Raw genomic sequence first — 27,869 nt, 5'->3', positions numbered from 1 at the left:
TCAAAAGAAAATCTCAGGTGGTTTTACTAAAAAAGGGTGGGAGTAGAGATAAATCTTAAACTGTACGGTCATGTTTTGGAGAAGGTGCAGTCCTTTAAGTTTTTGGGAATGGTTTTGGACACTAAACTAACATGGGGGGGTGATCACATCAAAAAAGTAACTGGAAAATGTAAAAAGGTTTTAAATGTGATGAGATGTCTCACAGGAGTGGATTGGGGGGCAAGTATGCAGTCACGAAGGAGATATATGTTGCACTGATTAAGTCAGTGATAGATTATGGTTGTATAGCTTATAGAGATGCAGGCTAAAACAACACTAGATAAATTAGAAGTAATACAAACCCAAGCACTTAGAGTATGTAGTGGAGCTTTTCGAACATCACCAGCTGTTTCATTGCAAGTAGAGATGTATGAGGAGCCATTAAGATAAGAAGGGAACAGTTAACAGCTAATTATTGGGCAAACATGCAGGGGCATAATAGATCCTACCCTATTCAGAAAATAATGCAGGAATGTTGGGAAAATAAAAAGGAGTAAAAATTTAAGCTTGGTTGGGTTGTAACGAATGTGGCAGAATTATCATTCATTCATCCGTCCACCTGAGGGATCTCTCTCCCGAATATTGACTGGGTACTTCCTCGGTGGTACTTCCTGGTAGCCACCATATATAAGCACACTGTTTATGACTGTTCTTTGCGAAGTATTGCCAGTTCCACTGCCTTACCAAGCGGTTTGCTACTGTTGTTTGCTATTGTGTTATGACCTTTTTGCCTGCCTTTTGACTACTGCTTTTTGGATTTTGGACTCTGACTTGTTTGCTTTTTTCGGACTGCCTCTTTGTTTGCTTGACTTAGCCTGGTTAGGATTACGATTCTGCCTTTGTTTGATGTTGCTGTTTACTTAATAAACCTCCAGCGTTTGGATTCAATCAGCCTCCATGTCTTCACCTACGGCTCCCTCACAGAATCGCCTAACATCAATCCAGCGGAGGTTTCTCAGTTACAGCAGCTTTCAACTATCAAAGCGAAATGCTATCTGGATATCAGGAACAGCTGATGCATCTAAGGGATGCCAACGACCGTCTCACCCAGTACATCCATTCTCTCCCTGCTCCTCAAAGCTCACCGGTAAGACTGGCATTACCTGATAAATTTGATGGTTCACCAGAACTTTGTTGTGGCTTCATTCGTCAATGTAAGGTCTTTTTCACTAGTCAGCCTGAAACATATACTCATGATACGAAGAAATGCGCTGTAATGATGTCCTTATTAACCGGACGAGCTTTAGACTGGGCATCAGCTGTTTGGGCGAATGATTTACTTGTACAGTCTTCGTTTGACCATTTTATTTCCCAACTCAATTAAGTTTTGGTTATCCTGAAGGAGGACAAGACATATCTGAACAATTGCTAGATCTCAAACAGGGAAATCGCACTGCTGCAGATTATGCTATTGACTTCCGAACGTTAGCTGCACAAAGCGGTTGGAATGACGTGGCTCTCAAGGCTGTATTCAAACGAGGGACTGAATACACAATTACAAGCTGAATTAGCATGTAAAGCAGTTGATTTGTCTTTTAATGATTTAATCACTCTAGCTATTAAAATGGACAACTTGATGCGCAACACTCCACGCTCATGCCGAGTTTTACCGATCAAATCTGAACCTGCCATGACAAATCATGATGCCCCAGAACCCATGCAGATAGCATCTACCCGCCTTTCCTCAAACGAGAGGAGAACGACGGCAGCGGGAGAATCTATGCTACTACTGTGGAGGTGAAAATCATCAAAATGCTGCCTGCCCTCTCAAGAGCAACAAGAGCCATGTTCCTCAATATCATGTGAGTACCATTGAAATTCCCCATCGCCGTAATTTTCTTCTGGAGTGCAGAATTGAACTTGATACTGATGTTCAATATATTTCAGCATTAGTAGACTCCGGATCAGTGGTTAACATCATCAGTCAAGAACTCACGGACAAACTCAAGATTCATACAACTCCCTGTGTCCCAGTAATCAACATAACAACAATAGACATGGCCCTATTGGTTCTGGAATTACTGCTACCACTGCACCCCATGTCTCTCCATATTGGACTGTTTCACAAAGAAACTATCACCTTCTATGTGGTCCCTTCATGCAAGTACCAAATGATATTGGGTCACCCTTGGTTGGCCATTCATGATCCTGTCATTTCATGGAACCTCGGTGAACTCACTCAGTGGTCAACTTATTGTATTAACAATTGCCTTACAAAAACACTGTAATTTCCCTGCCTTTCCACCAGCATCGAAAGCCCTGAAACTGAAGCATGTCAGACTCTCCCAGCTATCTATCACCAATTTGCAGATGTCTTCAGCAAGTCCAAGGCCACACAACTTCCCCCTCATCGACCCGGTGACTGCGCTATTGAACTTTTGCCTAACATGTCCCCACCCAAGAGCAAAGTGTACCCTCTCTCTCGTCCTGAGACCCAAGCTATGGAAAATTACATAGAGGAGGCGCTTGCGTCCGGTTATATTCTACCCTCTACATCACCAGCGAAAGAAGGATGGTGGGCTGCGCCCTTGCATCGATTATCGGGGGCTAAACAGTGTCACAGTTAAGTACAGATATCCTACTACCTTTAGTTCCATCTGCATTGGAACAGCTAAGAGAGGCACACATCTACTCCAAACTTGACCTCAGGAGTGCGTATAACTTAATTTGAATCCGAGAAGGGGATGAGTGGAAAACAGCCTTCCTGACCACTAGGGGGCACTACGAATATCTTGTTATGCCGTATGGACTAGCTAACTCACCAGAGGTATTCCAATCATTTATTAATGAGATTTTCCATGATCTGTTGAATAAATGTGTCATCACCCTATATTGATGACATCCTGATCTACTCTCCCAATCTGGATCAACACATCAAGGATGTCAAGACAGTCCTCACATGCCTACAACTTCACCAACTCTACGCCAAGCTTGAAAAATGTGAGTTCCACGTCTATAAAACTTCGTTTCTGGGGTACATTGTTAGTCATAAGGGAGTGGAGATGGACAAATCAAAAATCCAAGCTGTCACAGAATGGCCTCTTCCAAAGACAGTAAAGGAACTCCAACGATTTGTTGGATTTGCCAACTTTTATCGCCGGTTCATTTGAAACTATAGTTCCATTGCCGGTCCCCTTATTTCCCTCCTTAAAGGCAAACCGGGTAAACTGGTGTGGACTCCATCTGCTGTCAAGGCTTTTGAAAACCTTAAAACTAGCTTTACCACAGCACCCATTCTAAAACATCCTGACCCCGAATTACCTTTTGTTGTAGAAGTGGATGCTTCGGACTGTGGAATAGGGGCCATACTCTCTCAACGACATGGCAGTCCTGGCAAACTACACCCATGTGCATTCCTCTAACGAAAACTGACAACGCAGAAAGAATTATGATGTGGGTAACAAAGAACTTCTTTCAATGAAGGCAGCATTGGAAGAGTGGCGCCACTGGCTCGAGGGAGCCGTCCACCCATTCCAGATTATTACTGATCATAAGAATCTAGAATATATCAAGGGAGCCAAAAGAATTAATCCCAGGCAGGGCCCGTTGGTCATTGGTTTTTCACACGCTTCAATTTCTCTGTCACTTACCGTCCAGGCAGTAAAAATCTCAAAGCAGATTCTCTCTCTCGCAAATATGAGACTGATTCAAACCATCAACCCAACGTTCCTATCCTTCCATCAACAGTAGTTATTGCTCAAATAAGTTGGGACCTCATGGAGGAAATACAGCGAGCACAACAAAATGAACCAACCCCACCTGAATGCCACCTAACCGTCAATATGTTCTCTAACCCTCAGGAATCGCACTCTCCAATGGGTACATACCTCAATAGGCTCAGGACACCAGGAATTTATCGAACCATGACTCTAGTAAGGAATGCATTCTGGTGGCCTTCCATGAACAAGGACGTCACCAACTTTGTCAAATCTTGTACTATTTGTGCCCAAACCAAGACCCCATCGTGAACTTCCCACCGGCCTACTACAACCCCTGCCCATTCCACACCGTCCCTGGTCACATCTGTCTATTGACTTTATTACAGACTTGCCTCCATCCAATGGTTTCACAACTATTCTGGTGATTGTAGACAGATTCTCAAAGGCGTGCAGATTGATTCCATTGAAATGACTACCCCACTGCCATGGAAACGGCTATAGAACTCTTTCAACATGTCTTCCGTACCCTTTGGAATCCCGGAGGACATAGTGTCTGACCGGGGTCCCCAATTCACATTCAAGGTGTGGAGAGCCTTTTGTAAACACCTGGACATTAATGTCAGTTTACTTTGGGCTACCCATCCAGAGTCAAATGGTCAAGTAGAAAGAGTCAATCAGGAAATAGGTCGTTATCTCAGGTCTTACTGCAGCAGAGAACAGAATAAATGGAGGAATTCCTCCCTTGGGCAGAATATGCTCAGAATTCCCTCACCCCTAATCCACAGGTCTCACCCCTTTTCAGTGTGTATTAGGCTACCAACCTCCATGTTCCCATGGTCAGGAGAACCTTCAATGGTGCCATCGGTGGATGACGGATTAAGCGTAGTGAACAGGTTTGGGACAGCGCTCATGTGAGGCTTCAGAGAGCAATCGTGCTCAGGCGGATTCAAGCAGATCGCAGGAGACATCCCCACCCCAACTATCAACCTGGCCAGAGAGTCTGGCTTGCCACCCGAGATCTCCGTCTACGCCTACATGCAGGAAGCTCACGCCAAGGTATGTTGGACCTTTTAAAATTCTTAAACGAATTAATGAAGTTACATACCGTTTGGAGCTTCCTGCTAACTATCGTATATCTCTTCCTTTCATGTCTCCCTCCTGAAACAGGTCCACCCTGCATCTGACACCGGCCCCTCGAGTCCTGAGCCTCCTCCACCTTTGGAGATTGATGGCACACCTGCTTACTCAGTTAATGAGATCCTAGACTCCCGCCGTAGAAGGGGACAGTTGCAATATCTGGTGGACTGGGAGGGCTATGGACCTGAGGAGAGATCTTGGGTGGTCTCCAAGGATATACTGGACCCGTCACTGATACAAGAATTTCACCAACAACATCCTGATCGCCCTGCACCATGTCCAAGGGGTAGACCTATGAGAAGAACACCAGGAGGTGTTCATAGAGGGGGGGATTCTGTAACGAATGTGGCAATTATCATTCATCCGTCCACCTGAGGGAGCTCTCTCCCGAATATTGACTGGGTACTTCCTCGGTGGTACTCCTGGTAGCCACCATATATAAGCACACTGTTTATGACTGTTCTTTGCGAAGTATTGCCAGTTCCACTGCCTTACCAAGCGTTTTCCTACTGTTGTGTTTGCTATTGTGTTATGACCTTTTTGCCTGCCTTTTGACTACTGCTTTTTGGATTTTGGACTCTGCCTTGTTTGCTTTTTTCGGACTGCCTCTTTGTTTGCTTGACTTGCCTGGTTAGGATTACAATTCTGCCTTTGTTTGATGTTTGCTGTTTACTTAATAAACCTCCAGCGTTTGGATTCAATCAGCCTCCATGTCTTCACCTACGGCTCCCTCACATGGGTGTGTGAAGAAATAGGGAATGAAATGGGATTACAGGAAATGGAATTTAGTCCAACAGTTCCGATGCCAGCCAGGCCTTTATGGTTTCTTGAACAACCATCGGTAGATTTGACAATATTAAACAGTCACATAAAAGCAAGAGAGGAGAGTAATATATGTGGAGTAGTTCTAAATATTTGAAGGAGGAATAATTGGGATATTTATCTATTTACACGGATGGGTCAAAGAACCCTCAAAACGGACAGACTGGGGTGGCATTTGGAATACCAGAATTAGGAATTAGTGTGCAGAAAAGATTAAATAATAAATTAACGGTATTTACAGTAGAAATTGTGGGTGTATGGCTGGCCCTACAGTGGATTGAAGAATCCAGACCGGATAAGGTAGTAATATGTACAGATTCCAGAGCTGTTCTAAAAAGTTTAAAAACATTTGAATCGCAATCAAGACAAGACCTAGTGTATAAGGTACTTGAATGCTACACATGAATTTGCCAGTTCGGGATAAAGATAATATTTACATGGGTACCAGCACATGTAGGGATTGAAGGAAATGAAATGGTGGATAATTTAGCAAAGCAAGCCAGTATCAGGACAGAAGTAGAAGTTTACATAAAATTAAGTAAAGCAAAAGCTAAAACAATGATTTGGGAAAAAATTATGGAAAAATGGCAGAAAAGTTGGGATGAAAAGAAGAAAGGAAGACATTTATATAGTATTCAATAGAAGGTTGGGGTAAGGAGGGCTATTGAAAGAAATCGAAAAGAAGAAATTATAACTAGGATGAGAATTGGACATTGTAGTTTAAACAAGTACTTGCATGCGATAGGTAAACACATATCTGGAAGGTGCGAATATTGTAATATTATTGAATCTGTGGAACATGTGGGGCTTGAGTGTAAAAAATATGACAAGGAAAGGAAAATGTTAAAAAAAAATTAAGGGAAATGGGGTTTCAATGGTGCACATTAAAGGATATATTAGGAAAAACATCAAAAGACATTAAGTCACAGTTATTATATTTCTTAAAGGTCACTGGTTTAGCAAATAGGACATAGAGTGTATATGTATAGTTAAGGTATTAAAAGAGTTAAAAGAAGAAATGGGTGAAGAGGTGAATACAAAATAACAGGGTACAGTAATTCTCTGTCCAAATCCAGTCCACACTCCAGTACAGAAGGGGGCGGTAATGCACCATTAAAGTTGGATGCCAACCGCCGTTAAACACCAAAGATGAAGAAGAGATGACAACTTGAGAGACACATAACACAAGAGAGATACTTGCCAGAAAAAAAAAGCTGGAGAAGCACAAGAAAATCGAGAGAACACGGGGCCGCAATAAACTAAACAAAGATGCCAGGGATTGTCATTTTGATAAACTGTCTTACATTCAGGATATAGATCTGTTTGAATTAACTGCAAACCAACGGAGTGCGCTGCCGCCTACCCATAGGCCTTTTTCACGCTTCCTGGTTCCGGTAAGCGAAACGGCGTTTCACAACATCCGGTTCCAATGGAACAGAGTATGATAGAATAGCAGAGTCGTCTCGTCACTGTTATTGCAGCGTTCCCGGCTGCTCCAGCTTAAAGAAAACAACATCCTTACCTCAATTTCCACGAAAAGACAAAGGACAGAGGAAATCATGGGTGAGTACTGGGTGTGCAGTATGCACTTCATAGCGGAGATCATTATGTTTTATCAAGTATTGGTGGTCTTAGTTTTATTTTAATGTGAAATTATAATATAGACAAAATTCCAGTTAAGTTATCTGCCTCCACACACAAGTGCTCCTATCAAGGTCATTAATATATAAGCATAATTTTCCCCCACATTGGAATAATAGACAACTAAAACAAATGCAATTTTTTTACAACAAAATTAATTTGGTTAGTCAGTTTTATAATAAAGATGGTATACTTTTCTTACAATGAATTCCTTTCTCATCACAGTATCTCAATAACCCTGCAAGTTTTTAACTGTTATTGGTTCAATTCCTTTAGAGACCCATATGTTATTTAGTGGTATTAATCAAGACCATCATCTTTTGATTTTACTAAATCTTATGTTGGCAAAACTTGTTTTACAGTAAACACCAAGAGTAATAATAGAGATTTTCAAACTCTTTTCCAAAAAGAAATCAGTACTGTTACTTAAAGTTTTATTGGATGTCTTTATTAAAGGGTGACTTGATTTGCTGAAAAAAAAAAAGTGTGGCTGTTACCATAGAAATATCAGGTTAGAAACAAGATTAAAGAAATATCCTATAAACTTCTCCACAGATTTTATCCAGCAAAACATTATTTACAAAAAATTAAAAGTGGAATTGATGTAAATTGTATTTTTGTAATGAATACGAGGAGACGGTTTTACACTTTTGGTATTGTACATACTCAGTCAAAAGGAAGAGGTGCAAAAGATTATTAACAATTTTCAGTGTTCAAACCTCTTTTATCATTGTGGGAAAATGTACTTTTTGGCGTTACTGTCTAATTTACTAATAAGCAACCAAATTTTAAGGTATTGATCACTGAAATATGCTTGTATATTACCAGCATCAGAGACTCTTTAAACAAGGTAGCCTACCCACTTAAAAAAATTCTGACCTCTATAATGTATTTATTTAATTATTACATATGTACATTTTGTATATTTGTATTTTATTTAATTACCCCCTGGCATGTATATTTTTTTGTGTTGTAAAATGTTATTTGCTGTTCTTTAAATAAATAATAAAAACATTCAAAGCAGATGAGCAAAATGAACTGGAACATGAACTAACTTTAACCTGAAGATTCAGAAACACCCTATACGCTACAGACGGACTGTTTTGAAGATATTTGCTTTAAAATTTAGTAATTAGTGGAAAACTGAAGTGCTTTAATAGAATCGTATTCAAACACACAACAAATATCTTTATTTTTTCCAGTGAGTTGGAGCTAAATTATGTTTCCAGACTTGAGTAAACCTTACGAGCATTAAGCAACCTGTCATTATGGACTCCTCGTTCTTTCGCATTGACCGATAGCAACTCGCTCGTATCTGACCCTGAATACAAAGGGAGGGGGTTAGCACAGCTTACAGACAACTACTAACATAAAACTAATCCTGCTGGATGTTAAATAGTTATTTTTGCTAACGAATGGCTTGAGTTAGCAGATCTTATGCTGTTGGCTGCGCACCTTACTGTGTAACCTAACGTTGCAAACGCTTCGTGTAAGACACATTTTCTGCACAAATTCCTTTTAAATGCTGATTTATTTAAGCTACATCAGTTTATTAACCAAGCAAACAACCTGTTCTTGTCCAAATTAAGGCAAAGTTAACAGTGAAAATGTCATCCAATGTCCTGAGGCTGTCATGTTTCTGCGACTGTTAGCGAAACCGGAATACGCTAAACATTGCTTCGGAGGCGCTTCCGGTATTCAATTCCGCTGTGAAAAAGGTCTATTGCTGACATATCATACTGTATATCATCAATGTCTTAATATACGTTGTTTTAGTTTAAACACCATTAAACCACAGTATTTTTATTTATTTATTGGAGTTTTTCTTTTTATTTCATTAGTTACATCTAAAACATGAAAATACTATTATAATTTTATTTAGTCAAATACATTGAGTGCACAGAGAACAACAAAAACATTAAATAAAATGAATACACCCAAATATTAAGATATGTTGAACACAAATACAGATATTATGATAAAAGCTGAAAACCTGTAACCATTGACTTCCATTGTATTTGTTGGTTTTCCTACTATGGAGTCAGTGGTTACAGATATTCAGCCTTCGTCATATCTTTATTAGTGTAAAGAGAAAAAATAACCTCATAAAGGTTTAAAACCACTTGATGGCAAGTAAACAGTAAGTCACTTTAAATTTGTGGGTGAAATATCCATTCAGTTCAAACTACTGATTGATCTAATGTTTAACTTTGAGCAAAAGCACTCGTCTCAGTTCTTTAAAGGATTATTTAGTTCAAGTAATAACTGCTTACCTTGTGTTTGGGTTTGATGTACCAGTTTTGTCATTGTGAAAAACAATTAATGAGTTAATAACAAATTTTAAGTCATCCTCCATTTATTTACATTTATCGAATTATATTTTTATTCAGGCACTGAGGGAAAATTAATTTCTGGAGGAATGCATCATATTGTTTACATAAGACAGGATGAGACATCAGCAAAACACACTCATTACACACAGTGAAATAAACAAAGCTACACAAATGTGAAGGAATTTGCAAAGAATTTATCAATTAAGCACAGAATGCATTTATAGACTTGGGCTTTTAACTCTTATTGACAACTACAGCTCTTCTACACTACAATTGGACATTGGTTTGTTGAGCACAACAGACAGTTACAATCCTATGCTGTAATGTGACATCTTCACCTTCACGAGGCAGTATCATGTTGATGGGTCAGTGCTTGTTATTAAGATTTTGTGTTTTTTTTTTACTGTTGGTACTTGAGCATCATTCTTGTCACAAAATCCATCAGACATCCTGTATTCAAGTTTACACAGCAGCTGTCAGTTCTCCTCCAACAGGTGGTTTACTTCTACACATCTTTCCAAATACAATTCACACTCAGTTTGTCTCGGCTACCTCCTTAGTGTTGTGTGTCTCCTCATCAGTGTCTCTCACCATCTTCAACCTCACTTGTCTCCCCTGCATGTTGTTCATCCACATCTTCATCTGACTGCAGTGTTGGTTTTCTTTCCTCTTAGTTTATCTTGCAGAGTGTGCAGTGTCTGTCTGTGTAGTTTCTGTGTGGCCCAGATGTAGAGATGGCGCGCAGTCTGGGTCAGTCTCCATCATCTCACATGCAGGTTGCAGGCTGGCAATGACAAAGTTAGAAATGTGTATACAACAAAATATTACACATAAAAAGTAAAAAGTAAAGAAATATAAACAAATGTACTATAATGCTACATGCTTATGGAAATATGACATGTTTGAGCCAGCCTGATCTCACGAGAAAACGTATTTTAACGTTTTGTCAGTTTAGTGGCTAATTCGTATGAATTCGTACGAGTTCATTAGTACGAAATTGTACGATTTTAAAAACACATGAAAAACTAATTAGATCGTACGAATTCATACGAATTAGCCACTAAATCAAAAAGTTATGAATTGCCGTGAGATTGTGTTGGTTTGAGCATAAGAAACCTAAACTGAATTTTGAACTTTTAAAACGTTAACTCCCAGAAAGAACATTTACTGATAATTTAGTCATCCATTGTCATCATATATTATATATATATTTATATATATATATATATATATATATATATATATATATATATATATATATATCTATATACAGTATATATATATATATATTATATATATATATATATATATATATATATATTATTATTATTATTTTTTTTCAACTGAAGTTTTATGAAGCTACAGTCTGAAAGTTTAAAATATTTCATGTAATGTTTTCAACAAAAACGTATTTTGTTTTAGAAAAAGGACAGTCAAAAATGTACTTTTTGAAAGGGGGTGAATAGATCAGCAAATGTAAGTTGTAACTAAGATTTAAAATATTTTACAATATTTTAACAATCAATTACTTTACAATCTTAAATCCAAAGATTTAAATACAGTTCTACGCCAAAAACTAAAGTGTTACATTGAATTAAAATAATTAATTGAAGCTCAAGCAATGACAGTTGTAAAGTTACTTAAATACTCTTACGCACTTACCTTTGTGAAAATGTCGAGAGCATAAACGGTGATATGCCAGCAAAAGATATATTTTGCATCTCAATGCAGCAGGCCAAGGCACCCGATGCACCGCTACAGTCTGGCAATATCATTTCTTCTGAGTGGGAAATTTAATATATCTGTTGTCGTGATAATTTGTTTACCTTTTCGATCGCGTGATTTGATAATACTTACAGCCCTTAACACAACAAGAACGTAACACTGTATTTACTCTGCGAAAGACGCTAAACCCGTACAACAGCTCACGTTAACTCGCATACAACACAAATGGCGACTATGTCCCATAATGCAATTCGGTGTTTACGAGGGTGACGTCACCTGACAAAGACCGATTGGGGTAAAATAAACACACCCAGTCCTTTTTTTTCAAATTTAACAACATAAAAACGGTGGACCAATTGGAGCGGTTTTCAGATCAACCTCAACTTTACGTAGGAGTGCGGTCCCCCCGCCCGCCAATATTGATTGACAGCTGCGCGCATTAACATGTCCGGTAGTCACGTGTATAATCATATCAACAAGAGAGGACAAGCACAAAGCAACTGGGAATAAAAGGTCTGTTCAGTTCGCTAGGATCATCAATCATCATCAAATGTGATCAAGAATGAGTTTTACAAGTTTAAAATGTTTGAAAACAGTGCACGTGTGTAATGAATTACAGCGATTCACTTCAGATTCACTTAATCAGCACAGCCCCATGTCAGAACAATTATTAAAGAAGACGCTTCAATCCCGGTTTGTGGACGTTAAATAAGGTTTATTTTGTACATTAACATAACAGATATCCATACAGCAGTGGAGATTACCAGTATCATTTCACATATGCGTGCAAAACGAGTGCAAAGCTTAACGCGCTGTCTCTCTCTCTCTGTGTGTGTGTCTGCGCTATGTGCGTGTGTGTGTGTGTGTCTGTGCTATGTGTGTGTGTCCTCGCTGTATGTGTGCATGAATGTGTCTGCGCTATGTGTGTGTGTCCTCGCTGTGTGTGTGCGTGAACTTTGTAATGACATTGTGTGTGACTCATTGTTGCAACTCCCACAAAAAAATGCATCAAATACTGATTGTTAAAGTTCTCACTGTAGTATTTCTCACACACGTTACGTGAGATCTGCTTCCTGAGGCAGCCGAGGGCGGCGATTGCTGACAGGCACGTGGGAACGGGGGCGGGGAGGACTAGCCAGTACAAATAAACAGCAACAACTTTTTTTTTCAGCTATAATATAGACACTTCAAACAGCTATAATAAATAATCTGATGGGTGTTTTGAGCTAAAACTTTACAGACACATTCTGAGGACACAAAAGACTTATATTAAATATGAAAAAAGGGGTAACCTATGTGCCCTTTAATACTATATTTAGATTCTACAAATTACTAAAGCACAACAGTAGCCTGTTTACGTTTATTAGATATAATGTTAATTAGGTTTTTAGTCAGTGAAGGTCAGGGAATTTAATAGTTCTAGCTTGAAGCCTGCTCATCTTTTTCTCCGTTCGCCATGCTGGAGAGAAACAGTCTGCGCATATGGAGCGCAGAGCGGGTGACCTCGAATACAGCTCTCATCTGATTGGCTGAAAGGTACGAGTTTGCCTGCTTCTGCCAGGACAGTCTCAAATACACACACACGTAACCAGGGAGAGTCGTACGTGAAAGAGGATTTGCACATTCTCAATCAGAATGAACTCGCAAGTTTTAAACATTCAAACTTTTTGGACACTCTGTGGGAGTATACTGATGCAATGTCGTCATGGTCCCAAATTCATCCCAGCTTCCTTCTCATCACAGCAGATCAACCACAGCTGGGAGTCATCAAGGGACACAGATATAGCAGCATCGGAACAATCAAGTGTGAGCTTCATTTCTCCAAATGACTCCACGCTAACCTCTATGTCTCTCTCTTTCTCCCAGCGGACTCAAGCAGCTAACTTGTTGAACCACCGCCCAACCCATCACGGTCCCACTCGCTATCCCCGGAGTACCTGCACGCTTTTGTGTTAAAGACAAGGCATCCGCTCTCTCTCTCTCTCCTCTCTCCTCTCCTCTCTCTCCTCTCTCTCTCTCTCTTCCAATTACCAGCTCAGAGTTCTATATTAGCAAATTTTTCACTGCATTTGTTCCACACTTTACATATCTGGCACTACAGTGTGGAATTACCCTCCAAAATCAGTGTTTTATAACCCTGGTAGAAAGAGGTGCTAGCCCTCTTCTATAGTCCTGTGTGAGATGTTCCTCTGCTTAAGTCTAAAAGTGAGATAAAGCACAGTATGAAAAGCCTGAAGTTCTCATTGCACTTTTATAGAGATAGAATAACCAATTGAAAACAAATCTGCTAGAAGTTCTGGGTATGCCCAGTCCTGGAAATCAAGGGCATAGATTTGCTCTTGCCTTACTTTTACCTATGAATCTAGCACCTTTATTTTGGGTGAACTATCCCTTTAAGGCATTTTCTGTATGCACTGACACAATTTTGTTTCGGCAGATGGGAAAAGGTTCTTTTAAGTATGCCTGGGTCCTGGACAAGTTGAAGGCTGAGCGGGAGAGAGGAATCACCATAGACATCTCACTCTGGAAGTTTGAGACCACCAAGTACTACATAACCATAATAGATGCTCCAGGACACAGAGACTTCATCAAAAACATGATCACTGGGACATCTCAGGTAATGACTTTTAAAAAACGTAATATAAAAATTTACAAAAACTTGTGCGTGGAATATTGGTATAGAGCAGGTGTGCTCAACCCTTTTCCTGGAGATCTACCTTCTTGTAGACTTTAGCTCCAACCTTGATCTAACACAACTAAACTAACGGTGCATTCCAAATGAGATATATTGCCCTCTGGAGGGCACTTCAGAGTAAAATAATCATGGCTGCCATATTGAAGTGTTATTCCAAATAAAGTCATATAAACTGGCCACTTCGAAGGGCCCTTTGGATCGAAGGAGTTTGAAAAATACAACTAATGGACACTTTCTGATGGCACCTTTGAGCAAGAAACTGTGGTGTTACACAGTGCACTCAGTTCAGAAGGGCTCATTCCTATGTCTGTATCCCTTCAGGTCGGAGTCCACCCTCACTAAGAAGGATCTGAAGGAGCACTTGGTAATTAAAGACAGGTGTGTTTGATCAAGGTTGCAACTAAACTTTGCAGGAAGGTAGATCTCCATGAACATGGTTGGACACCCATAGTATAGAGCAACCATAACATCCTTATATATTGTCAAAATCCTTAAAAATTCCAAGAAAAAACAATGACGGCACATGGCTTTAGAACAGCATTTTCATTTGTAGGTAGACAATATGGCTCTCCTCCTTTATCTCCCAGGCGGATTGTGCTGTTTTAATTGTGGCAGCTGGAGTGGGTGAATTTGAGGCAGGCATTTCCAAAAATGGCCAAACAAGGGAACACGCCCTGCTGGCCTACACACTTGGCGTCAAGCAACTGATCGTAGCCATCAACAAGATGGACTCCACCGAGCCTTCCTACAGTGAGAAACGCTATGATGAGATCGTCAAGAAGTGAGCGCCTACATCAAAAAGATTGGTTATAGTCCAGCTTCTGTACCCTTCGTCCCCATTTCAGGCTGGCATGGCGACAACATGCTGGAACCATCTTCCAATGTGAGTCTCCTTGGGGTTTGTCTGTTTGATTTTTGCAGTGACCTCACACAATTACCACTTTCCAATTAAAGAGTTGGCAGTTTTAATTAATACTATCATCTTACTTGTGCTATGCAGATGCCATGGTTTAAAGGCTGGAAGCTGGACAGGAAGGAGCACCATGCTGGTGGCGTTACTCTATTGGAAGCTCTCGATACCATCATGCCAACACGGCCCACAGATAAACCCTTACGTCTTCCCCTACAAGATGTCTACAAGATTGGAGGTGAGATTGACCCATTGAAATCAGAAAAAACAACATTTAAATTTATTTAAAGGAGTAGTTCACCCAAAAAATGTATTCTGTTATTAATTACCCTCATATCGTTTGGCCTTTGTTTATTCTGAACACAAACTAAGATATTTTAGATCAGTGTTTCTCAACCACGTTTCTGGAGGACCACCAACACTCAATTTTTGGATATCTCGTTGTCTGTCACATTCATTACAGGTCTTTCGGTCTCTGCTAATAAGCTGATGATCTGTGTTTGTCTTTGGTTAAGGAGACATGGAAAATGTCCAGAGCTGGTGGTCCTCCAGGAACGTGTTTGAGAAACACTGAGTATGTTTACATGGACACCAATATTATAACATGATTAAGACCATACTCTGATTAAGAGTCTACCAAGTAAACAGAGATTTTTGATTTGTATTTTTTGGCAATTGCTGCAATAATATAATATGTTATATATTCTCTATATTGGACTGACTTCATTAATAAATAAAATTGTTCACAAAAAAGGAATAGGGACTGTGCCAGTGGGCAGAGTGGAGACAGGGGTCCTGCGGCCCAGTATGGTGGTGACCTTTGCCCCAGTCAACATCACTACAGAAGTTAAATCAGTGGAGATGCATCATGAGTCCCTAAGTGAAGCTCTTCCAGGAGACAATGTGGGCTTTAATGTAAAGAATGTGTCCGTTAAAGACATCCGAAGAGGTAATGTTTGTGGGGACAGTAAGTCAGACCCGCCTCAGGAAGCAGGGTTTACAGCACAGGTGGGACAGCTAGCTTGTTGGATTATCTTATATCAACCTCTATCAGGATTTATGTTTTATGTTTTGTTTGTCATCAGGTCATCATTTTGAATCACCCTGGACAGATCAGCGCAGGTTACTCTCCTGTCATAGACTGTCACACCGCTCATATCGCCTGCAAGTTTGCTGAACTCAAGGAGAAGATTGATCGCCGCTCAGGCAAAAAGCTGGAAGACAACCCCAAAAGCCTAAAGTCTGGAGATGCCGCCATTGTGGACATGATCCCTGGAAAACCAATGTGTGTGGAGAGCTTTTCTCAGTATCCTCCACTGGGTAGTGTCCATCTTTCATAAATAAATTTGTTTGGTTATTTTCACATAGATTTTCTTTTGTGGTTTTTTTATTTTGCTTACTTTTCTTTTTAACTTTGCTTTAAATTTTTGTTGCCTTTTTTGCTTACCTACTCTCACCGGCCACTTTATTAGGTACACCTTACGACCCTAACTGCCTTAATACTTAATACTCATAGATTCAACAAGGGACTGGAAATATTCCTCAGAGATTTTGGTCCATATTGACATGATAGCATCACGCAGTTGCTGCAGATTTGTCAGCTCAGAATCTCCCGTTCTACCACATCCCGAAGGTGCTCTATTGGATTGAGATCTGGTGACTGTGGAGGCCGTTTGAGTACAGTGAACTCATTGTCATGTTCAAGAAACCCATCTGAGATGATTCGCGCTTTATGACATGGCACATTATCCTGCTGGAACTAGCTATCAGAAGATGGGTACACTGTGATGGACATGGTCAGCAACAATAGTCAGGTAGGCTGTGGCATTGACACAATAGCCGCATTTCACTATCGGGCCAGTGCGAGCCAGGCCTTTTATTGTGCCGGGAGGTTGAGCAGTGAGGCCGAAATCATGACACGTTTCCACTGTAAGGTTAGTAGCACAGAGCATAGAATCACCTTTGATCGCAGCTTGCAGTAGCTCACAGCGCGTCACGCAAACACCGCCCCCAGAACGTCCCCCAAAGCAAACGTCACACAACCCGCCCAGTTCAGCGGGAATCAGGCAGATAAAGCACACCATCGCATCATCACGAAATGATTAAAATGAAAACAACCGAAACAAACAAATGACATGTTACTGTACAGCATTACATTTTATGTCTATGCGCACAGGCCTGTGTATTTTAATTCATTATATTTGTTTACTTTCACAATGACAGTTGGCATCGTGCATCGAGTGGTCTCGCCACAAACGAAGGGGTGACCCAGCGCACCATCCATAATATAAATCACAGAAATTCTCCGGTAATAACTCGGTATGAAATGTATTTTATAATATCCTTATTTTGATAGACATTGTCAAACATTCAGCCCAAATGCTCCGGAGAGACCTAAGATATATACATTTTCCCCGGGCTATATGACGATTAATAGGTAATTCCCCTTTATTTAAAGAGCACCTAGGCTCTTTTTTCTGATTTAATATAAGTGTTTTGCGTCTCCAGAATGTTTCTGTAAAGTTTCAGCTCAAAGCACCCATCAGATTTTTTTATTATACCTTTTATTAAATTCCTATTTATAATTTTTTCACTGGTGGTGGTTTTGGTGTACTGCTCCTTTAAAGCTAGTCCTCCCTGCACACTGTTTCTACGTACATTTCTGCATGCCTTAATTTCCTCCCTTGGCTGCATCAGACAACAGACAGACTTAAAGGAAGCAGATCTCACGTTGCGTTTGTGAGAAATACTACAGTAAGAACTTTACCAATGAGTATTTATTGTGCAGTTGCATTGTAGAGTCACACAAAGTTCCTGCGCGCACACGCACACACAGATGCACACGCACACACACACGCAGTAGACACACACACACACACACACAGACAGACAGAGCGCCCGTTTAGTTTTGCACGCAAATGTGACATGATACAGGTTAATATCCACTGCTGTATGGATATCTGTTATATTAATGTACTAAATAAACCTGATTTAACGTCCACAAACCGGGATTGAAGCGTCTTACTTTATAATTGTTATGAGACGCGGCTGTGCTGATGAAGTAAAGCTAAGCTAAATCGCTGTAATTTATTACACACGTGCACTGTTTTAAAACATTTTAAACATGAGAAACTTACTCTTGATCACATTTGATGATGATTGATGATCCTAGCAAACTGAACACACCTTTTATTCCCGGTTGCTTTGCGCACGTCTGGTCTTGTTTATATGATTATACACTACCAAGACATGTTAATACCCGCAGCTGTCAATCAATTTGGTGGGCAGGGGGGCCGCACTCCTACGTAAAGTTGCGGTCGATCTGAAAACCGCTCCAATTGGTTCGCCGTTTTTATGTTGCTAAAATGGAAAAAAAAGGACTGGGTGTGTTTACATCACCCCAATATGACGGTCTATACACCATACATGCACATATGTCTGTCCAAACAGCTTGAAAAGTAGATTTTTCATCATAGGTGCCCTTTAAGGATGTTGCATATTATTCGGTTATCTTAAGTAAAGCAATGTGTTAAGTGTTTCAGGACATAATAGCAAGTAATAAAACATGGGCTATAGCCTACATTTCATTGTGCTCAGCAGCTATCCACTAATAAAGCTCTACATTTACTATTTCATTTTTAATTTTACCACGTCAAATAAAAACATAAACGTTTGTTTGAGGACATAGAACACATTATTTTTCGTGCAGTTTTTTCCCAATCCACTTGAAAAGCAGCACTGAGCAGGACTGGATGACAGAAAAGAAGGTAGCCTAGTATCTGGTTTCACTCACCCAAAAATGCTCTGTTTGCACGATTTGATTATTATCATCGTATCCAAATACTTTATAAAAAATATTTCAAAACTCCTCAGTTATTTATATTTTTATTAAATTAAATGAAGTTATTTATAAAATCTTTTTTTCAGATAGGCTTCTGTAAAATTAGAGTTTAAAATGGCTTGAAACTGTTTATTTGTTTGTATTGTATATACCTCAATTGTTACAGCTTTTGTTTGTTTTATATTGGTTTATTTATTTAATGTGATTTTTGTATTTGTATTTTGTATTTTTATTTTTGATATTTGTAATTCTTTAAATTATATCAATATAGCTTAGGCTATTTTATCTTGATATGACACTATTGTGTTGAGCCTACAAAAGTGGACATGTAATTTGTAAATTTTTATGTCTTTCTATTGTATTCTTATTTTGTATTATCTCCGAAAGAAAGAGAGAAAGAAAAACCGGCATCAATTGCCCGGCCTCACACTCACATACAGGCATCTAAATGTGCATGTACAACACACCTTTTATACTTGACAATAAACTCTCGACAACCTTTACTTGCTGCTGTGGCTTTAAATTGGTGTAAAGATTAATATACGTTATTGAAATATAAAGTAGGCAGCAAAGTAACATAACTTATTAAATTAAAACTACTTTATTATTTTATGCAAATTTTAAACTACTTTATTATTTTATTACATTTAAAAGGGAAACATAAGGGCGATCATAAGCAAAAAGCCCCCTATCCTATAAGGTGTTTTATGGAATAGCCTATCTTAAACTGACCAAAAACATGTTTTTCTTACCCTTATTTATTTAATTATTTATTTGTTTAACGCATGTATTCGTTTGCGATCAGAAAACTAGTGTAATGGCGACATGCCATCTTTACCAGACTCCGCCTAACCTTTAACTCCGCCCCAAAGCCCCAGCTGGCCCTCTTTGGCTCAAGGTATTCGGCAGGCCGAAAAAGGTCAGCCGCTGGCCCCGAGGAAGCCCCACTTTGGCCCAATCAGGCCCCGGAAGTGACTGTGGAAATGCAACTGGCCCTGGCTCGCTCGCTTTAGGCGTGATAGTGGAAACGTGGCTATTGCTCAATTGACACTAATGGGCCCAAAGTGTGCCAAGAAAATATCCCCCACTCAATTACACCACCACTAGTCTGAACCGTTGATTCAAAGCAGGATGGATCTATGCTTTCATTTTGTTGATGCTAAATTCTGACCCTACCATCTGAATGTCGAAGCAGAGAGACTCATGAAACCAGGCAACGTTTTTCCAATCTTCTATTGTCCAATTTTGCCTTAGTTTCAGCTGACAGGAAGGGCACCCGATGTGGTTGGACGTGTTGTGCGTTCAGAGATGCTCTTCTGCATAACTTGATTGTAACAAGTGATTAATTGAGTTACTGTTGCCTTTCTATTAGCTGGAACCAGTCTGGCCATTCTCCTCTGGCCTCTGACATCAACAAGGCATTTGTGCCCACAGAACTGCCACTCACTGGATACTTTCCCTTTTTGGACCATTTTCTGTAAACCCTAGCGATGGTTGAACGTGAAAATCCCAGTAGATCAGCAGTTTCTGAAATACTCAGACCAGCCCATCTGGCATCAACAACCATGCCACGTTCAAAGTCACTTAAATCACCTTTCTTCCCCATTCTGATGCTCGGTTTGAACTGCAGCAGATCGTCTTGACCATGTCTACATGCCTAAATGCATTGAGTTGCTACCATGTGATTGGCTGATTAGAAATTTGCGTTAATGAGCAGTCGGACAGATGTACCTAATAAAGTGGCCAATGAGTGTATATCTTATTTATCAGGTTTCTTCTTTGTTTTGTGTTTTTCATTTAAATTATTCTCTTATATGAACTTTTTACTGCCTTTTGTTTAACTTGAATAATTTGCTTTCCTTTACTTTGATTTGCTCTTATGCTTTGCTTTATTTTCTTTAGTTTGTTTTGCTCTCCTTTAGGTTTAGTGTTTTTTTAAATGTGCTGGTTTCCTTTTAGCTTGGATTTGCTTTCCTTTGTTTAAATCCTATTTTCTGTTTTGTTTTCAGTTTTTTTTTTTTTTTACTTTTGTATTTTTTTTCTTACTTTCAATTTTTTGTTGCCCTGTAACTTGAATTTTTCACTTAGCTTTTTTAATGTTTTACCCTATTTTAAGTTTGTGTTTTCTTTCACCTTGCTTTTTTATGATTTGTTTGTCTGACTTGTTTGCTTTCACAGTTTGGCCTTGTTTCTTCTTATGCCTTGTTTTTCTTGATTTTGTGTTTTGATTTTATTTTGGTTGTATGCTTTTTTAAAATTTGGTTTCGTTAACATAGAAATTAACTTAACTGATGCATATAACAGGTACAAAAAGGCCATTAAAAGGAAGAGAATAAATCATCAAAAAAATTATAAAAATCACTTAAAGTGGCCATAGCAATTTGTGTCAAGCTTACACTTAATCAAAAGTAGATATAATAAAACCTTGTTCAAAGCTTTGCTAATTAGTTACTTAATTTTTAGGAAGATATTTATGCCCTCTAAAACATTAGCAGAGGCTTTATAAAAAGACATGATGATTCATGTTTGTTCTTCTCAAATTACAAGAACCAGGCAACCCATAGTTATGTTTGCCATGATAATCTCTAATTGGTGTCTCAGGCTTACATTTCCGTTGGTCACTCGGTCTTACGATTAATATTTTTACTGCAGTCATTGTCAGGTTAAAGGTCGGACTCATCAGAGATGTGAGCCTGCACTTTTTTATATTCCTCTTAATTACTAATTCAATGAAACTGCTTAGTAGGACTGTTTAATTTTGCTTTTTCATCATGTTTGACCCGCTGTCATACTACCACATATCATTTTATTGCATCTTGTTCTCATTACTCTTTCATATAAAATCTAATTAGTTTTCATCAAGAAAGTCCTGTTTCTGTAAGGCATATCCTGACAGATGATTCTGATTGGGTTTAACATTTCAGAAAGCTCGCTCTTAGGCTTTTATTGAGCAGTTTTCATAAATGCCAAATGTATTTATGTGTGTTTCCTATAGGACGTTTTGCTGTCCGAGATATGAGACAAACCGTTGCAGTCGGTGTCATCAAAAGCGTGGAGAAGAAGATCGGCGGCAGTGGGAGAGTGACCAAATCAGCTCAGAAAGCTCAAAAATCTAGCAAATGAATCTGAATCTCCAAGATATTCACCTCAGGCCCCATCCCAGCTTACATGCCTCTCTCATCTGGGCATGCTCAGTCAGTTCCTTCCCTGTGTGCTTGAAATATATGCTCAAACCAACTGGAGTTTAATGGACTGAAGGATAATATTAAAAAACTGACATTTTGACTGGGTGCACTGTATATTCACTTTTAATAGCAGACGTTGCATACACACATTGCATGGATGTTTGCACGGCATCTGTTTAATGAATGTAGCTGGTATTGTTGAGTGTGTGCGCGTGTGTGGAGTTGACAGAAGAAAACTGCACTTTGACCATTAAAATAAAGTGGAAAGCAAACTGCTGACATTTTGTATGATTTATAAATGAGCACTGATGATGAAAGGCTGTTCGATCCAAAGCACCATTTGTCTCCTTTCAGACCCTTGCTGCTGAAACCTGTGAGAAAACTACGAGTTTATAAATTGAATGTGGTTTTTATTGTTTCTGAGGGAAAGACCAATTTAATTAGATGTTAGATCTTTATTAGGAAAACATAGCCTTCGGAAAAAAAATGCCTTTTTACTCTGGGTTTTATTATTAGGGTCATCGGATGAATGGTGCAAGAATTTTGGGATGGACATAAATAAGTGGCTGTTTATATAGATTATGTCTGCATCTGAAATAACACACTATACTGATATTACATACAAACTATTTACTTTTAATGAGCTAAAACAAATCAATGCTATTTTTTTTTTTTTTTTTAAAGTTACAGGTATCATTACCAACGTTTCCATTTAAAAATGCGAATGCGGATAAAGCAGCGTTTCCATCCAATGAGCCAGAGAACAAAATCATCACTTGCTGATTAACTGGCAAAGACTGACTCTTTATATTTAAGAAAAAAAACTTACCGGCGCCTCGGAAGATGATGCCGACACGCAATGTTCGCGTGGTGTCATTGGAAGGTGTGAGACGGGGAGCACAGATACTCATGACAGATCTGGAGGTAATTATTAATCTAATAACAAAAATACTGAAATGGTTAAGGTATTTAAGAGTGATCAAAACAACATTTCAGATGTTTTACAATGTGTTCAGCCTGCTGGTTTATTCATTCTTATGAGTTTATTTTTTCTTTAAGGTAGAAACTAACAAATTGACAATGAAAATATGTTAAGTGTTTATTTGCTTAGCACGTGCTGAAGTAAACTTATTTATCACCTTTTCTCAGAAGGTGAAAGTCTGAGCTGTATGCTTTGTTTGACTAAATTTGATTTACTGAGGCAGCAACTCTGAAAACAAAACTAAAGTGCTGTCCAGTTTAATACTCTGATTTGCTGGTGGTGAAGGACATATAGCCTAGGTAATGAAATAAATGAGTAGGCTATTGTGAAAGCGGTATGATATGTTAATCTGGTTGACCTTTTTTCAGCATTAAATGCAATGTTTTATTTAGATAGTGTCATGTGTTCTAGTTTCAGTTTTGCTTTGGCTAAATTGGCTTGCGTGGATGCGTGGGAGGAATGAACCAAGACAACATGATCGTCTTTTCCGTATAACTTTTACTTTAGGTCTTGAACACTGTAGATACACAGTTCACGCACACAGTACAAGTGGCCATTGTTAGGTGCTTCTGCTCTGGCACAGAACGGTGTGATGAACTTCCCGTACACAACTTAACTCAATGCATTCACATTAAGAAAAGGAGCTAAATCTGTTACTTTTTAAGGAGAGTAATGTGAAAGTAGTCTTGGTTTTATTTTTGCGTCAAAAAAGAGTAAGGTTTATTTAAAACATTGCTTATTTGCAATTATTATTAAGCATTTACACTTTATTTTATAAATGGGCTTAATTCAAAATGCTTGTACTACATTTTATTTAATCAAATGTAGAATATTAACGTTAGCTGCATTTAGAACATCTCATCACTCCTCATTACTGATCTGAATCAAGCGGCACCCTCCCGCTCTCCCTCGGGAAGCCAATAATAGTCCTGGCTCCATAATAGAGCAAATTGCAATTGAGCCCACTGTTAGAATGACCAACTTTACAGCAGAAAAAAAGGTGTTTACAGCCTGGTACAAAGAACGATTTGGTTCATATAGCTAATATTACCCACCATGACAACTGTGAGGGGGTGAATTTTTTTATAACTCATCCATTTCCTTTATATTAGGTTATATTAAGTTTGCATAATTAAGGGCGTGGCCACTTGAGTGACAGCTAGGTGTCGCTGGTCGTCATCACTTCACCTCAGCTGAATCCGGCAGATTAGCCACTGATCTCGGCATATGCATCATATTTTTGTTTTGTTTTATGTGGCTTTACACAGTCAGCTGCCTTTTGGACTTTTCTTACAGTTATCAGATGATATGGGATGCTGTGTGCATTTAATTGTGCTCACAAACCATTCACGTGGCCTCCGTTTCCCATGTGAGTAAAGTTATATACTTGTATACCATCTCTATAAATGTATTTGTTTTATTTAAGATCATTTATTTTTCTTTATATTTTTTTTCTGTAAAGCACTCCAGAATCTGCCAGATTGATTTGCTGTAGGCTCTAGAACAGTCATCTGAAGCGTTGTCATACAGTGTTATGCTGGATTTCATCAATAGTCTTGCATTTACTAACACACTATATCTGAAGTGTTTGGAAGTAGTTTTCGTTTTCCTCCTGTAGAAAAACGTCATAAGAACAATGCTTAGTGGCACTGTATTACTACAGTGTTTTTGAAAGTCTAAACACTTTATAGATATAGTGTACAACCAAGCACATGTGGTCAGAACACAAACAAGTCGCAGGTAATAAAGTATCAAGCGTTTCTCCCAAAGTAAAGTCTGTCTGCCAGGTCTAAGCATAGTGCCAGCAGGTGTCTGTAGCTCCACTCACTCTCCGCCTCTTTGCCCTTATTTGGTATCCCGCCATGGGTGTGATGACGCGCGAACAAAATGGCGAAGTTGGCCGCGCCTACTTGTAGCTTCTTTTGCAGTGTTCAGAAACCTACGAGTGACGTCACGGATACTACGTCCATATATTTTACAGTCTATGATCTGAATGCGTCACCTTGTGGAATGATTTAGCATTTTTATTGTGGATCACCATCACTGCGTGGTTGACTATTTAATTGCAAATAAGTTTACTACAGCCTGTGATAAGCAAATAAAACTTTATGTAGTCATATTTTCATTGACCGAGCTGAAAAGAATCGCGTTAGTTTATCTTAACAAATTTTTATCTATAATTGTAATCTAAATTATTACCTATAATAATCTTTAAGGGGCACATAGGTTACCCCCTTATTTATATTTAATATAAGTCTTTTGGTCCCCAGAATGTGTCTGTAAAGTTTCAGCTCAAAATACGGATCAGATTATTTATTATAGCAGTTTGAAGTGTCTATATTATAGCTGGAAAAAAGTTTTTTTGCTTGTTTTTTGTACTGGCCCCTTTAAGGCTAGTCCTCCCCGCCCACCGTTCCCACGTGCCTGTCCAGCAATCGCCACCCTCGGCTGCCTCGGGAAGCAGATCTCACGTAACGTGTGTGAAGAAATACTACAGTAAGAACTTTAACAATCAGTATTGATGCATTTTTTTGTAGAGTTTGCAACAATGAGTCACACACAATGTCATTACAAAGTTCAACGCCACACACACAGCAAGGACACAAACACATAGCGCAGACACACACACACACACACACATAGCGCAGACATACATACACAAACACACATAGCGCAGCAGACATACACACACACACATAGCGCAGCTGACACACACACACACACACACACACAGAGAGAGAGAGAGAGAGAGAAAAAGAGACAGCGTGTTAAGCTTTGCACTCGTTTTGCACACATATGTGACATGACACTGGTAATATCCACTGCTGTATGGATATCTGTTATGTTAATGTACAAAATAAACCCGATTTAACATCCACAAACCGCGATTGAAGCGTCTTCTTTTATAATTGTTATACATGTGACTACCGGACATGTTAATGCGCACAGCTGATAATCAATATTGGTGGGTGGGGGGACCGCACTCCTACGTAAAGTTGCGGTCGATCTGAAAACCGCTCCAATTGGTCCTCCGTTTTTATGTTGTTACATTTGAAAAATATAGACTGGGTGTGTTTATTTCACCCCAATATGACAGTTTATACACTATACTTACACACATTTCTGTCCTAACAGCTTGAAAAGTAGATTTTTCACCATAGGTGCCCTTTATATTATAATTTTTTTACTAGCCACACGTTATTCTGTGTGTGCGGTAAGTTATTCATGACCCAGTTGACAAATAATAAAATAAAATAACAGATAAATAGGCTAATTAATGATAATTAAAAAAACAAAACGTAAAACTTAATTATTAAAACTGACATGATTCTCCTCAGCTCTTCGCTTCGGTGATGCTGGTTGGAGGGCAGGTTATCAGAGCAGGTGATCAGCCTGATTTAAAAGAGCCTTGATTTGTGTGGAAAAAGATCCCAAAAAGTATTAAAGGGCACCTATGGTGAAAACTCTACTTTACAAGCTGTTTGGACAGAAATGTGGGCAAGTATAGTGTATAAACTGTCATATCGGTCTTTGTCAGTCACGTGCTTTTGTTGTGTGTGACGTCACACCTGCGCCATTTTTGAGGTATCGCTTCCCGAGACAACTTGAGAGGGTGAACGGTTGTCTTGCGCAAGGCGAAGCGCAAACATGACGCACTAGAAGACAGAATCTGTGCGCGCTGTCCTGGGAGTTTCCGATGAGGTTGGACTTCCTGTTTGTGTTCGGAAGGCTGTGAGCACAAACAATAAGGCGATTTGGCACGACTGTACTGTGACTGGACTGGAAGTGGAAGAAGGAGATGGGAGAGGTCAAGATAAGGAGAAAGGTGGGATCGGAAAACAGGTAGGAAGTAAAAATAAAAGTGGAAATCTAAAAAAGAAAAGGAAAGCTAGCTTACTAGGTGTTAGTAGCAGCTCAGAGTTGAGTGGAGAGGAAAGTGACATGTGTACATTAGAAGAAGGAGAATCTGAAGAAAATAAAGTTGTCATTAAGTTTAGGGACAATGGTGGAGTGGAAGGTGTAAACCCGGTTAGATTAACGGTAGCTTTAAAGAAAGCGATTGGAGAAATAAAATCAGTAAGAATGCTAAAAAATGGAAATCTATTGATTACATGTAAAGATGCTGGTCAGAGAGAGAGAGAGAGAGAGCTTTGAAACTGGATAGATTAGAGCAATTTCAGGTAGAAAGTGTTGACATCGATAAGGGAAGGAAAAAGTGAAGTAAAGGGGTAATTACGGGTATCCTGGTGTGTGTAAGGATGGAAGAAGTGAGAACTAACTTAAAAGGTGGTATTATTCTAAATGCACAAAGACTTCAAGCAACAAGAGAGGGAACAAAGTGGACAGTCAGTCTGTTGTGTCACATTTTGAGGGAGAGAATATTGTTAGACCTTATGTACCAAAATCACTTAGATGTTATAATTGCCAGCGATTTGGACATGTAGCAGCAAAGTGCAAGGAAAAAAGAAGGTGTGCTAGATGTGGAGGTAATCATAACTATGGCCAATGTGGAGAAGAGGTATTGCCTAAATGTTGTAACTGTGGAGGGGAGCATAGTGTGGCGTTTGGAGGATGTGCAGTGATGAAAGAGGCAGTACAAGTACAGAAGGTAAGAGTGGGGCAGAAGGTTTCATATGCAGAAGCAGTAAAGATGGTACATAACCAGACTATAGGCAGTAGGAGTGAGAGTATAGTGGAGGGTAGAGATGAGCAAATAAATGAAAATGAGGGAAAAGTGATGCAGGTAAATGTAAAAAAGTTGGTGACATTCATAGAAGGTGAGATCAACGGAACAGCAGAAATAAAATCAAAGACAGAAAAAATCCAGTTAATAGTTATGGCAGCAGAACGACATTTGGATGTAACCGGACTGACATGGGAAAAAGTGAGAGATGACCTC

At 39.2% G+C, this 27,869-nt stretch overlaps 1 pseudogene; it reads left to right on the top strand.

Moving 5' to 3' along the window:
• The first annotated feature begins 13,793 nt into the window (after nucleotides 1-13,793).
• On the top strand, nucleotides 13,794-22,266 carry LOC130216923 (elongation factor 1-alpha 2-like; annotated as a pseudogene).
• The last annotated feature ends 5,603 nt before the right edge of the window (nucleotides 22,267-27,869 follow it).

The sequence above is a fragment of the Danio aesculapii genome, chromosome 23 (assembly GCF_903798145.1).
Source record: "Danio aesculapii chromosome 23, fDanAes4.1, whole genome shotgun sequence".
NCBI lineage: Eukaryota > Metazoa > Chordata > Actinopteri > Cypriniformes > Danionidae > Danio > Danio aesculapii.
The sequence above is the reverse complement of the archived record's forward strand: the minus strand, read 5'-3'. Positions and strand labels throughout refer to the sequence as shown.